General features: G+C 42.3%; 1 long non-coding RNA gene across 1 annotated transcript in view; it reads right to left on the minus strand.

Moving 5' to 3' along the window:
- Positions 1-9,481, minus strand: part of LOC134810430 (uncharacterized) — a 69,543-nt gene extending 60,062 nt beyond the window's left edge. Inside the window, exon 1 of the long non-coding RNA XR_010158456.1 lies at positions 9,252-9,481. This is a non-coding gene — a long non-coding RNA (uncharacterized LOC134810430). The remainder of the gene's footprint in view (positions 1-9,251) is intronic.
- Positions 9,482-13,720: the final 4,239 nt, after the last annotated feature.

Raw genomic sequence — 13,720 nt, forward strand, 5'->3', positions numbered from 1 at the left:
AGCATGCAAGTCTGTGCCCCTTGAGGCAGGCCTGCTGACATCAGTCTCACTGTGAATCTTAAAGCAAGGCCTGTAACCCAGTTTTAATCCCCGTCAGCCAGTGTCTGGGAACAGTCCTGCCCACCTAGAAACCCGGAGGGAAATACATCATGGACCCAGAGACAAAACTGAAGATTTTTAGTCTCAGCTGTGTATCCTGAAGCAGCCCTATGAATCAGCTCCAGTGGCTCTCAGGTTTGATCAGGGGTCAGTCCTGCCCATCCAGTGAACTGTCTAATGACTAGGTTAGACCAGAGATCCAGTAGGAGTCAAGCACCCCTATATGCGGAAACAAGTGAAATTTCTTATCTCAACAACAGCCCTGATAATAAAGATTCTGCCCCCGTCTTCCTAGGTAGTAGACAGAATCTAGGACTGATGTCCTGATAACAGGTCAGCCAACCATGAAACCCACTCAAGGCCAAGTAAGAAGTCATGTCATCTGGCTCCAACAAACTCAAATGCAATCTCAGTTGAAATCTCATCAGCCCAAGGACCCAATAAAAGAAATTATTTATCTTTCAAAACTATTCTATAAGTAATGGAAGATTTGTTCTTTCACATTTAGGGATACAAACATAAGGCTACATAGATGAAAAAGAATCAGGAAAACAAGAGCATCACCAAAAGAACTAATAAAGCTCTAGTAAACATCTACAAAGAATGGAGATCTCAGAATTGTCTGACAAAGAATTGAAAATAATCATCTTAAGAAACTTCGATAAGATGCAAAAGAACAAAATAGACAACTAAAAAATTTTAGAAAACAACACAGAAACAAAGTGAGAAATATAATAAAGAAGTAGACCAAGCATGGTGGTTTACACCTGTAATAATAAAACTTTGGGAGGCTGAGACAGGAGGATTGCTTGAGGCCAGGAGTTCAAGACCAACCTGGACAACATTGCAAGATCGCTCATTAAAAAAAAAAAAAGAAAAAAAAAAGTAATAGGAAAATAGAAACCATAAAAAACAACCACACAGAAATCCTGCAGCTAAAGTAAAAAAAAAAAAAAGGTAGAACTGAAAAACCATAAAAGAAAACTATAACAGGACACTCAATTATAAAATAAAAAAAAATCAGCGAACTCAAAGATAGGCTATTTGAAAGTGAACAATCATAAAGTGAACAAATCAACACATTTTAGAATTTTCAGAAGAAGGGAGAGAGAAAAAGAAAAAGAGATTGAAAGACATAATGTCTAAAAACTTCCCAGATCTAGGCCAGGCATGGTGGCTCACACCTGTAATCCCAGCACTCTGGGAGGCCAAGGTGCAGGGATGGCTTGAGTTCAGGTGTTTGAGACCAGCCTGGGCATTATAGCAAAACTCCATCTCTACAAAAAATACAAAAGTCAGCCAGGTGTGGTGGTACATGCTTGTAGTTTCAGCTACTTGGGAAGCTGAGATGGGAGAGCTGTTTGAACCTGGGAGGCAGAGGTTGCAGTGAGCCAAGACCACGCCACTGCACTCCAGCCTGGCTGACAGAGTAAGACCCTGTCTCAAAAAAAAAACAAAAAACAACAAGAACAAAAACTCCCCAAATTTAGAAAAAGATATGAACATCCAGTTTCATGAAGCTCAATATACTTACAGCAAAAAGAACCTAATAAGGATTGCCCTAGAACACATTATAATTAAATTTTCAGAATTCACAGATAAAGCACAATTCCTGAAAACAGTAAGTGACAAGAGATTCTTCACATACAAGGGAACCTTTATAATGTTATCAGTGAATTTTTCAGCAGAAACCTTGCAAGCTAGGAGACTCAATTATATATTTAAAATGCTTTACAAAGAAAAAAACCTGACAACTAAGACTATATCTAATTAGGCTGTCCTTTAGACATAGAAGAGATCAAGACATTTTAAGACAAAAAAGTTGAGGGAATTTATCACCACTCAACCTGTCTTATGAGAAATGCTAAAAGAAATTCTTCACACTGAAATGATGGAATGTTAACTAACAATACAAAAAACATTATATTATACATTAGACATAAAGTATAAATGTCACTGGAAATGGTATGTAGTGAAGTTCAGAATACTCTAATACTGCAATGGTTTTGCATAAATCACTTTTAACTCTAATGTAAGATCTATTAAAAAGTATTAAAAAGAAAGATAGCCACAATAATTTGTTAAATGTACAATATAAAACGTTCTAAAGTGCCATATATAGTATAAAATGTGTGAAAGGAGAAAATTTGTAGTTTTTCTATGGCACAGAAGTTAAATTGTTATCATCTTAAGCTAGGCTGTTAAAATATAAGATGTTTTATGTAAGTCCCATGATAACCACTAGGAAAAAACTGTAGTAGATACACAAAAGAAAAAGAGAAAGTAACTAAAGCATATAAAAACAACACAAAAACCCAAAAAGCTAAGGCTGGGTGCAGTGGCTCATTCCTGTAGTCCCAGCACTTTGGGAGACAGAAGTGGAAGAATCACTTGAGCTAAGGAGTTTGAGACCAGCCCAAGCAACACAAGGAGACCATATCTCTACAAAAAATAGCTGGGTGTTGTGAAACATGCCTGTAGCCCCAGCTACTTTGGTGGCTGAGATGGGAGGACTGCTTGGGCCCAGGATGTTAAGGTTACAGAGGGCTATGATCATGCCAGGCACGCAAGCCTGGGAAACAAAGCATGACCCTGTCTCAACAAAAATGAACAAAACCACAGGAAAGATAAGACAAGAAAAAACAAACAAATTTTAGATAGTCAGAAAACAACAAAACCACAATAATAACTTATTAATGGAAACTTAGTAATCTATCACTATTTTACATATAAAGAGATTAAATTATCCAATAAACAGACACTGCTACAGAAAATGTCATCTCTAAATTTTAGGTTAAAATTCAATAGCCATTATGATAGTATTGAGAAGCAGGACCTTTAAGAATTGATTAGGCCTGGCCAGGCACACTGGCTTACGCCTGTAATCCCAGCACTTTGGGAGGCCGAGGCAGGTGGATCACCTGAGGCCAGGAGTTGGAGACCAGCCTGACCAACATGGCGAAAACCTGTCTCTACCAAAAATACAAAAATTAGCCAGGCATGGTGGTGGGCACCTATAATCCCAGCTACTTGAGAGGCTGAGGCAGGAGAGTCACTTGAATCCAGGAGGCGGAGGTTGCTGTGAGCCGAGATCACACCATTGCACTTCAGCCTTGGTGACAAGTCTGAAACTCCATCTCAAAAAAAAAAAAAAAAACCCAGGTGCAGTGACTCACGCCTGTAATCCCAGCACTCTGGGAGGCCAAGGTAGGCATGAGGTCAGGAGTTTGAGACCAGCCTGGCCAATATGGTGACACCCCGTCTCTACTAAAAATACAAAAATTAGCCGGGTGTGGCAGCTCACGCCTGTAGTCCCAGCTACTCTGGAGGCTGAGGCAGGAGAATAGCTTGAACCAAGGAGGCAGAGGTTGCAGTGAGCTGAGATTGTGCCACTGCACTCCAGCCTACACAACAAAGCAACACTCCATCTCAAAAAAAAAAAAAAAGAATTGATTAGGCCATAAGCACTCTGCCCTCATGAATGGATTAATGTCCTTATCACGGGAATTTATTAATTATAACAAGAGGGGGTCCGTTATAAAAGGAAGCTCTCTCTCTCCCTCATACCTTTGGCTATGTTATCATGCAGCAATAAGGCCTTTAACAGATGCCAGTGTCATGCTCTTTGCCTTCCCGGCCTCCAGAATCATAAGCCAAATACTTTTACTCTTTATAAATTACCTAGTCTGTGATATTCTGGTATAGCAGCACAAAATAGACTAAAACAGGATGAATAAATTTTTTAAAGACAAATGATATGCTGCTTACAAGAGACTAGCATTTGCTATAAGGACAACCACAAGCTGTAAGTGAAAAGATGGAAAAGGATATTCCATGCAAGTAATAACCAAAGAAGTGTATTAGTAGTTATGCTTAAATTAGACAAAATAGACCTCCTGGCAACATCTACCACAAGAGTCAAATGAGTTCTCCATATAATAATAAAGAGGCTAATTCGTCAAGAGGATATTATGATTAAACATATATATGCTTGGCTGGGCGCGGTGGCTCATGCCTGTAATTCCAGCACTTTGGGAGGCCAAGGTCAGGAGTTTGAGACCAGCCTGGCCAACACGCAAAACCCTGTCTCTACTGAAAATACAAAAAATAGCCAGGCATGGCAGTGCACGCCTGTAGTCCCAGCTACTCAGGAGGCGGAAGCAGGAGAATTGCTTGAACCCAGGAGACAGAGATTGCAATGAGCCAAGATCACAACACTGCACTACAGTCTGGGTGACAGAGCAAGACTCTGTCTTAAAAAAAAAAAAAAGAATTTATATATTCTCACTGGAGCTTCTAAATATATAAAGCAAATATTGACAGAACTGTAGGGAGAAGTAGATAGGAATACAATAATAGAAAACTTTAATACCCTACTTGAAACAGACAGATTATTCAAACAGAAATCTTCAAAAAAAGAAGTGTGCTTGTATAACACTATAGACTAAATAGATGATATAAATATAACATTTCACCCAACAGTATAAGAATACACATTTATCTCAAAAATACATAAAATATTCTCCAGGAGAGATTATATATTAAACCAAAAATAAAAAACAAGCTTTTCAAATTTAAGAAGGTTAAAATTATGTCAAGTTTTTATTCTGACTATAATGGTATAAAACTGGAAACCAATAGCAAGAAGAAAATTGGAAAACTCACAAATATGTGGATATTAAACAACATGCTCCTAAACAACCAATGGGGTTCAAAGAAGAAGTCAAAAGGGAAAAAGGAAAGCACCCCAATACAAATAAAATTGAGCACACAAGGATCCAAAATTTCTGGGATACAACAAAAGCAGTTCTAAGAGAAGTTTATAATAATAAACTCCTACACTAATAAAAAAAGAAAGGTTTAAGTAAACAACCTAACTTTAACTCCCAAAAAACTTGAACAAGACCAAAATAATTCCAACGTTAGCTTAATTATAAAAATATCAAGAATTAGAGAAAAAAGAAAGTAAACTGAGACTAGAAAGACAATAGAAATTTTTTTTTAATTGAGCTGAGTTTTTTAAAGAACCAAAATTGACAAACTTTTGGCTATATTAACCCAGGGAACAAAAAGAGAGAGGACTTAAAAAAAATTATAAATAAAAAATTAAGTTATTTCAAAAGATCCCACAGAAATGCAAAAGATAATAAGAGACTACTATGAGCAATTATATGACAACAAATTTGATAACTCAAGAAATAATTATTAGAAACAAACCCACCAAGATTAAATTATAAAAAAAAAGAAATACCGAACAGATCAATAATGAGGAAGGAGATTGAAGCAGTAACCAAATAGTTCCAATTTTGAAAAATCCCATGACCGGCCGGGCGTGGTGGCTCAAGCCTGTAATCCTAGCACTTTGGGAGGCCGAGGTGGGGGGATCACGAGGTCAGGAGTTGGAGACCATCCTGGCCAACATGGTGAAACCCTGTCTCTACTAAAAATACAAAAAAATTAGTAGGGCGTGGTGGCGGGTGCCCGTAGTCCCAGCTACTCAGGAGGCTGAGGCAGGAGAATGGCGTGAACCCGGAAGGTGGAGCTTGCAGTGAGTTGAGATGGTGCCACTGCGCTCCAGCCTGGGGGACAGAGCCAGACTGTCTCAAAAAAAAAAAAAAAAAAAAAAAAAAAAAAAAAAAATTCCGTGACCAAATGACTGCATGGGTGAATTGCATCACACATTTAAGGAAGAACTAATGTCAGTCCTTCTCAAACTCTTCCAAAAATTTTAGAGAAAAAACACTTCCAAATTCACTTGAGGCAGCCATTAGTACCCTCATACTGAAGCCAGATAAGGACACTACAAGAAAAGAAAATTATAAGCAAATATCCCTTTGAAGATACAGAAAAAATTCTCAACAAAATACTAGACACTGAATTCAACAACATATTAAAAGGATCATACACTATGATCAAGTAGGACTCATCCCCAGGATGCAAGAATGTTTCAACATACACAAATCATTAAAAATAATATACTACAATAACACAATGAAGAATGAAAATTATATAATTATCTCAAAAAATTTATTAAAAGCATTTGACAAAATTTAATACACTTCTATGATAAAAACTCCCAACAATGTACATATAAAAGCATGCATTAAAACACAATAAAGACCATATACATTAAGGCCTCAGATCCCATTATACTCAAGAGTGAAATGCAACAAATTATTCCTCTAGTATCAGAAAGAAGACAAGGATATCAAATCTCACCACCTCTCTTCAACATAGTACTGAGGAATCAAGCTAGAGCAATCAGGTAAAAAGAAGAAAACAAAGGCATTCAAATAAAAAATAAAAAAGCACCACATTTTCTTTGTCCAGTCTATCGATAGGCATTTGGGTTGATTCCATGTCTTTGCTATTGTGAATAGTGCTGAAATGAACCTACACATGCATGTATCTTTATAATAGAATCATTTATATTCCTTTGGGTATATACCCAGTAATGGGATCACTGGGTCGAATGTTATTTCTGGTTCTAGATCTTTGAGGAATAGCTACACTCTCTTCCACAATGATTAAATTTATTTACATTCACACCAACAGTGTAAAAGCATTCCTATTTCTCCACAGCCTCACCAACATCTGTTGCTTCTTGACTTTAATAATCGCCATTCTGACTGGCATGAGATGTTATCTCATTGCAGTTTTGATGTGCATTTCACTAATAATCTCGATGTTGAGCTATTTTTTCACATGTGTGTTGGCCACATAAATGTCTTCTTTTGAAAAGTGTCTCTTCATGTTTTTTGCCCACTTTTTAATGAGGTTGTTTTTTTTCCTGTAGATTTGTTTAAGTTCCTGATAGATTCTGGATACCAGACCTTTGTTAGATGGATAGATTGCAAAAATTTTCTCCCATTCTCTAGGTTGTTTGTTCACCCTGATGATAGTTTCTTTTGCTGTGCAGAAGCTCTTTAATTTAGTTAGATCCCATTTGTGAATTTTTGCTTTTGTTGCAATTGCTTTATACACTATGGAATACTAAGCAGCCATAAAAAGGAACAAGATCATATTCTTTGCAGGAACATGGATGGAGCTGAAAGCCATTATCTTCAGCAAACTAATACACAGGAACAGAAAACCAAACACTGCATGTTCTCACTTATAATTGGGAGGTGAACAATAAGAACACATGTACACAGAAGGGGAACGACATACACTGGGGCCTGTTAGAGGGGTGGAGGGAGGGAGAGTTCCGATATAAATTGGGGGCTCCCATAACCTCCTTCTCAAGTTCAATAACTTGATACAACTACTCACAGAATTCAGCAAAACACTATACTTGCATTTACCAATTTATTATGAAAGGTACAAATCAACAAGAGCCAAATGAAAAAAAAGTACAAGGCAAGGAAAAGTGGTGGGAGAAGATGGGGTGGGTAGATAACAGCTGTGATTAAAGAAATCCCCCATTCTTTGTGCTTTTCAAGAGCATCTCACTGCTAAGAAACACCCTTCCTGTTTTTGATATCCCAAAGCCAGAGACTCTCTAAATTCCCATTTATTTTTATTTTTTTGTCTCATAAACAATTAAATAAGTTTGTCTCTAGTGGACAGAACAAACTATTTGTTAACCAAACTTTTCTTAAGTTTCTTTCCTTCCCCAGGCCCCCAAACTTTGACCCAACCTTACAACCCCTCCTTATGTCCCTCTTAAGAACAGGCTGACTTCTAGGTAAAACACTCTCTGATCTAGGATCTGATTTCACCATGTTTTATCCCTTCCTCCCCCTCCCACATTTTTTTCTCACCTTCTAGTAGTTTGCTCCTCCTTATGAAAGAAAGCCCTTTTCTGCCTAATCTTAGTGTAAAACTAATGCCCAGTGTTTAAAGAAAACAGCAAAATCACTCAAACACAGTGTTTATAGAATATTGTAAGGAAATAGTAAGGCACTTAAATTTTATACCTCAACAGGAAAAGCTGAAGTCTCTATCTCTTTCAGACATTAAGCATGCCACTTACATACTTTCATGATAAATAGTTTAATAAACAACCATATATGAACATTTCTAGAAGGTGCCAAGTTCTATCTCATAAAATTTAACATTAAACTTGGACATTTAGACAACAGAATACACAACAGAGTTATCTACTGTTACAAATTTTAGACCCTGCAAAAAAGGGGAGCTGATGTTTTGACAAATATATGCACTTCATCAATTAATCTTTCACATTTTCTTGGGGAAATGTGTTCACTTTCTATAGCCATAATGAAAAAGTGATTTTTCCTATTTCTTTTCCCTGGTAGCATTCCCAAACAAAGCCTTGGAATTCTGTTTGAAATCACCACCCAAAAAGAACGGACATAACAAACTTACTACGCTCACTCTGAGGAAGATAAAGGTAAAGAAGCATTTTTAACAAATAAAATATATGACTAGATTTTTCTGAAATCCACCTTTCATGGTCTTTGACTTTTTAAAAAAATTTTCAGCTCTATTGACGAAACGTAATTTACAGTTATTGAAAAACTGAAGTGGAAACAAGTGAAAAAGTCTTTCCAAGGTGACAAACTCAGGGAGCGGCAGCGCTGATGGGAACACAAACATGTCTGACTCAACTGTCAAGTCAGACCATGGTATCCCTCAAAACATTCTCCCATCCCCATCCTGCCCATTAAATTACTCAAGGAGTGTCCTCCTTCCCAGGAGGCACTGTACAATGTCCTCCTGCTTGAACCTGGGAGGTGGAGGTTGTAGTGAGCCGAGATCGCGCCACTGCACTCCAGCCTGGGTGACAGCGAGACTTCATCTCAAAAAAAAAATTGTTTTAACAGGAGACACTGGGGACCCCACTGGCCGCAGCTCCTCCCACGCACCCACCGAGTCGGGATTCTGCTCTAATGACCCTCTGTCATCCCTGAACAATCTGGGAGAGAGTCGGGGCTGCGGGTGCAGCGCTGCCCAGAGAGTTTCAGGCAGGTCGCGGCGCGGGAAGAGGACCGTGAGGGGTCAAAGTCCGCTGGCTCAGCCGCCGTCTTGCACCGCCCCCCACCCCACCCTCCGGGGGTACTGAGGGCCCAGCTGCGCCAACGGGGACTCAGGTCGGTGGACCCGGGAGCTGACCGTGGGGAGGCCGGTTCCGCTGGTTTCAACCAGCCCACTCTCCCCTCTTGGGATGCCCAACCCCGCGTACTCACCATTTCCTGGTTTCCAGGATGTCCTGGCATCTTAGCTATGCATCTCCCAGTACCTCCAGATCTCAGGGCAACAGAGGATGTGACAAAGTCACCGAGTGCTCCCGAGGGGCAACACGCGGGACAGTAGAGATGGATCTCAGGCTCCGGCCTGAGCCAGAGACAAAGGCCCCGCCAAACGCTGGAAGCCACGCCCTCCTCCCCAACTGCGTGCCTGATAGGACGGTTCCTACTCTGACAGATTGAATAAGGCTCCAGGACCCTCCCCCACACCCACCGTCCCCAGCATTAGTGCGCTTTATGGACAGGGAAACAGGATCCTGTAGGCGGAGTCACACGCCCCGGGTATCACAGCTAATTAAGAAGTGAGCTGAGCCTTGAAATGCACTTGCTTTTTCCCTTACCTGGGTCTGCTTGTATAATGCATCTTATTAGCTATTTAAAAGTAGAAAGTAGAACAACTGGACACCTTTTTAACAACTTTCTAATCATTTGGATAATGCAGGAAAGACCCTTATCCCATCCCTGAGCTCCTCTCTCAGCATGCTGTACCACACTGCTGACCACAACGTGGGATGGCTATTAGAAATGGAGGGGCAGCGGGGGCTGGGAACGGATAAGCAAGAATTATGTTGCCTAAATATGCTTTTTTGTTCTTTTATTCTTTTTCTTTTTCTTTTTTTTTTATTTGAGACAGAGTCTCACTGTTGCCCAGGCTGGAGTGCAGTGGCTTGATCTCAGCTCGTTCCAACCTCCACCTCCCGGGTTCAAGCGATTCTCCTGCCTCAGCCTCCTGAGTAGCTGGGATTACAGGTGCCTGCCACTACCTCCAGCTAACTTTTTTGTATTTTTAGTAGAGACAGGGTTTTGCCATGTTGGCCAGGCTGGTTTTGAACTCCTGACTTCAAGTGATCCGCCTGTCTCAGCCTCCCAAAGTGCTGGGATTACAGGCGTGAGCCACCACGACCAGGCAATATGCTCATCTTAGAAAGACTAAGATATATTCACACACATATATATACACACACACCTATATATGTGGACAAGGCCAGAGGAAAGTATATTTAGTACAACACAACCATGAGGCTGCAAATCAAACTGGTGGAAGAGAGCATACGTGAGGCTTCAATGGCCAAGACACTGATGGCTATCCTTGGGTGTCACTTAAGACTTCAAGGTGAAGGACATCTTTTTTCCAGTTGGCACACGGAAAATAACAGACATTAGAATTGGAATTTGTTGTTGTTGTTGTTTTTAGAATTTCTAAAACATGAAGGACTCTCTAAATACTCTAAAAGGCATTGAACTATATATGCGGCTGAGGACCTGCCTGCTCTGCAGAGGGATGGCTGAGCAGCAGCCACCAGCTGTAATGAGCCTTAAACTCTCCCTCTCATAGGGACAGGCCACCTCCACACAGTCCCTCTTACTTCACAGGCTCTGTCCCTCAGGTTCACCTGAGGGCAGGTACCCTCGAGGGTACCTTGACAAGGGCAGGTACCCAGCCAGTTAGATGTTTAGGGACCTCACAGGTCCAACATGCCCAGGGTTTAGCCCCACAGCCTAGCACCCCTTCCCCACCAGCCTTTTTCCTTTTGTCACCAATGACAGGTTCACCTGTGCCACACCCTCATGAGTCTAGTAACTGGAAGGTGGGTAAACCTCAACTGAGTGCCTGTGACTCCACCCTCTTACTTTCCACTCAAGTGGCATTATAAGAATAACCTTAAATTTGATCTAATTTATACATATTCCTCTCTTAGTAACATTTCTAACAACAGCACTCACAATCAAACCCAGTTTGATTGTGAGATTGGGTTACAGAACACACAGGTGAGGCTGGAGCAGCAGGTTTTAAAAACTTTATTCTAATGTGATATAAAGATGTGATGGTTTAAAAATAAGAAACACATATTTATCAGCTGTGGGGATGCTACACTTGCTAGCTTACATCCATTCTTCTTGAAACAAGGTATCTGGACAGACTATACCCATAAGTGGCTCTTTGCAATACCCCAGGCAGACGCTCCAGTCAGACACAGCTCCCTCAGGCTCACAGGGTGGCAACCTCCTCCTTCATGTGGGCTCTGAAGGGCAAGGGAAGGAGCACAGGCAGCAGGGGACAGGGAGCAGCCCGGGGCTGTTGGGATTCCCAATCACCGCAGAGCTAGTTTCTGTAAAGGTGCTGTGTGGCAATGACTAGGTAGAGAGCTGGGCTCCACAGAGAGGTGAAAACCACTCCTGTATCTTTAACTTTCCCCCAGGATCCATGATTCTGCCCTGGTTCCCCCAAAGCCCCTCACCCATCCTATCTCCACGGTGTGTTAGGCAGTTCGGATTAAAACGGGAGAAAAATACATTCAGATTGTAGCCTCCGAGTATTCCCATCTGGGGTGCAGGGAGCAGGGAGGCAAGTCAGGGCCTGTGGTTGTGCCTTTTGCTGTGCCTGAGGGCAGACAGGCCAGTGCTGGGCACATGGATGTCTGGGGGACCACCACCGCTGACTCCCTCCCCCTCACCCGGAGCTACACCCAGGCCAGGCCAATCACAATTAATAAAATCACTGCAGCTCTCATCCTGCCACAAAACTAAAATGCACCCCAACCCCCAGGGATCTCTGACTTCCCATCACAGGATACAGGAAGCCCTCCACCTTTTTTACCTAAAGCCTAGCCTTTAAGCCAGGTTGGGCCTAGGGGCAGTGGCAGCAAAAGCAGCAGCCATAATGTCAAACATACAAATGACCTGAGAAATCTCATCTGCATGTCCTTCACTCAGAACTGACCTGGAGTTGTGTACAAGTTAAGAAGGGCAGATCACACACCATGGGCATGGACACATTCCACACTTGCTGGGGAAGATGAGATACCTGAGAGCCACCTGTTTCCCAGCTGCAAGCTGATCTCCACATAATACGATTCATGTGTCTTCATTTTAGGCCTCTGCATTGTGTATTCATTGAGCCAGTGCAAACGCATTTCGGGGGGGGCATCATTCAATGCAGCACCAGCCCCCACTTGTTCTAGGGGGCAGTCAGGAAGGATCTGGTCAGTTCCTAATCCCCCAGGACAAAGGTGCTGCCGCCTTTCCAGCACTAACATCCAGCAGCGCCATCTCAGGATAATTTTTTCACACAAGAGCAGCATGAGGTAGCAAGCATGGTGTGACAGGCTCAGGGCCATGGACAGCTGGCTGCTGGCGAAGCAGCACAGGACAGGTGCGTCTGGGGTGGGCCATGACAAGCCAAGGCAGCCACAGCCCCTGTCTCCACACAGCCCCAGCCACAGATGGCATTCAGATCTTCCTGGATGGTATTGGGGTGCTTGAGGCCCATTACTAGCCTGCTCATTAGCACTGCCTTGTGTTGTTTACACAGGGCCTGGGAGAGGGAGTGGGGGTTGTAGATCCAGGATGGGCACGACCTCACACCCAGAGTTCACCTGGTCGCAGGCCAGCAAGCAAGCCCAAGCAGCACGGCTCTAGACACTGAGCCTTGTCACCTCTGGCTGCACTTCCTATATATACTTTGCACAAAGGCAGCAAGAGAAGGTCAACATTAGCATTTGTGACATGGAAGTCTATGCCCCACTGAGAACTTCTAAAAATGTTCTTTTCTTTTTCTGTTTTCTTTTTTTTCGTGAGACAGAGTTTCACTCTTCTTGCCCAGGCTGGAGTTCAATGGCGTGATCTCGGCTCACCGCAACCTCTGCCGTCCAGGTTCAAGCAATTCTCCTGCCTCAGCCTCCGAGTAGCTGGGATTACAGGCATGTGCCACCATGCCCAGCTAATTTTTGTATTTTTTTTAGTAGAGACGGGGTTTCTCCCTGTTGGTCAGGCTGGTCTCAAACTCCTGACCTGAGGTGATCTGCATGCCTCAGCCTCCCAAAATGCTGGGTTACAGGCATGAGCCACCACGCATGGCCAAAAATGTTGTTTCCTTAAGCCCTCTTCCTTCTAATAAAATCTATACAAATACATACAAGCTTGAAACTACTATAAATGAAATCTTAGGTTTTTTAAAACCCATACATAAACAAACACCAAACAGAGACACTGATTGAGGAAAGAGTGGGAGCCTAAATTAGCTGATCCCCAAATAGCCTCACCAAGCCCCAGGCCAGGCAGTCTGAACACTACAAGGCCACGTGATGGTTACAGAGGATGACAGCTCCCATGAGTACTTGTCAGGCACTGTGCTAGCTTCTCATTCAGAGTCTCAGAATGCCTCCTTGCCAATACCGTGTGAGGTGAGGCCCTGCCTCAATGGAGCACAAGAGGTTCCTCAGCTCTCCCAAGGAAATGGTTATCAAAGGGTGGAGCTGGGGGACACCAGACAGAACAAGTGTCTCCCCAGGGTCCCCCTAGACTCCCTCCGATCTTCCACATGGGCCCGGGGGGGAAGTGAACAGCCTCCTAACCCCCTCGATAGGGTTCCAGTCCTGTAGGCCTGGACGCTCTCATTTCCTGCTACC

Source organism: Pan troglodytes, chromosome 6 (assembly GCF_028858775.2).
Source record: "Pan troglodytes isolate AG18354 chromosome 6, NHGRI_mPanTro3-v2.0_pri, whole genome shotgun sequence".
Lineage (NCBI taxonomy): Eukaryota > Metazoa > Chordata > Mammalia > Primates > Hominidae > Pan > Pan troglodytes.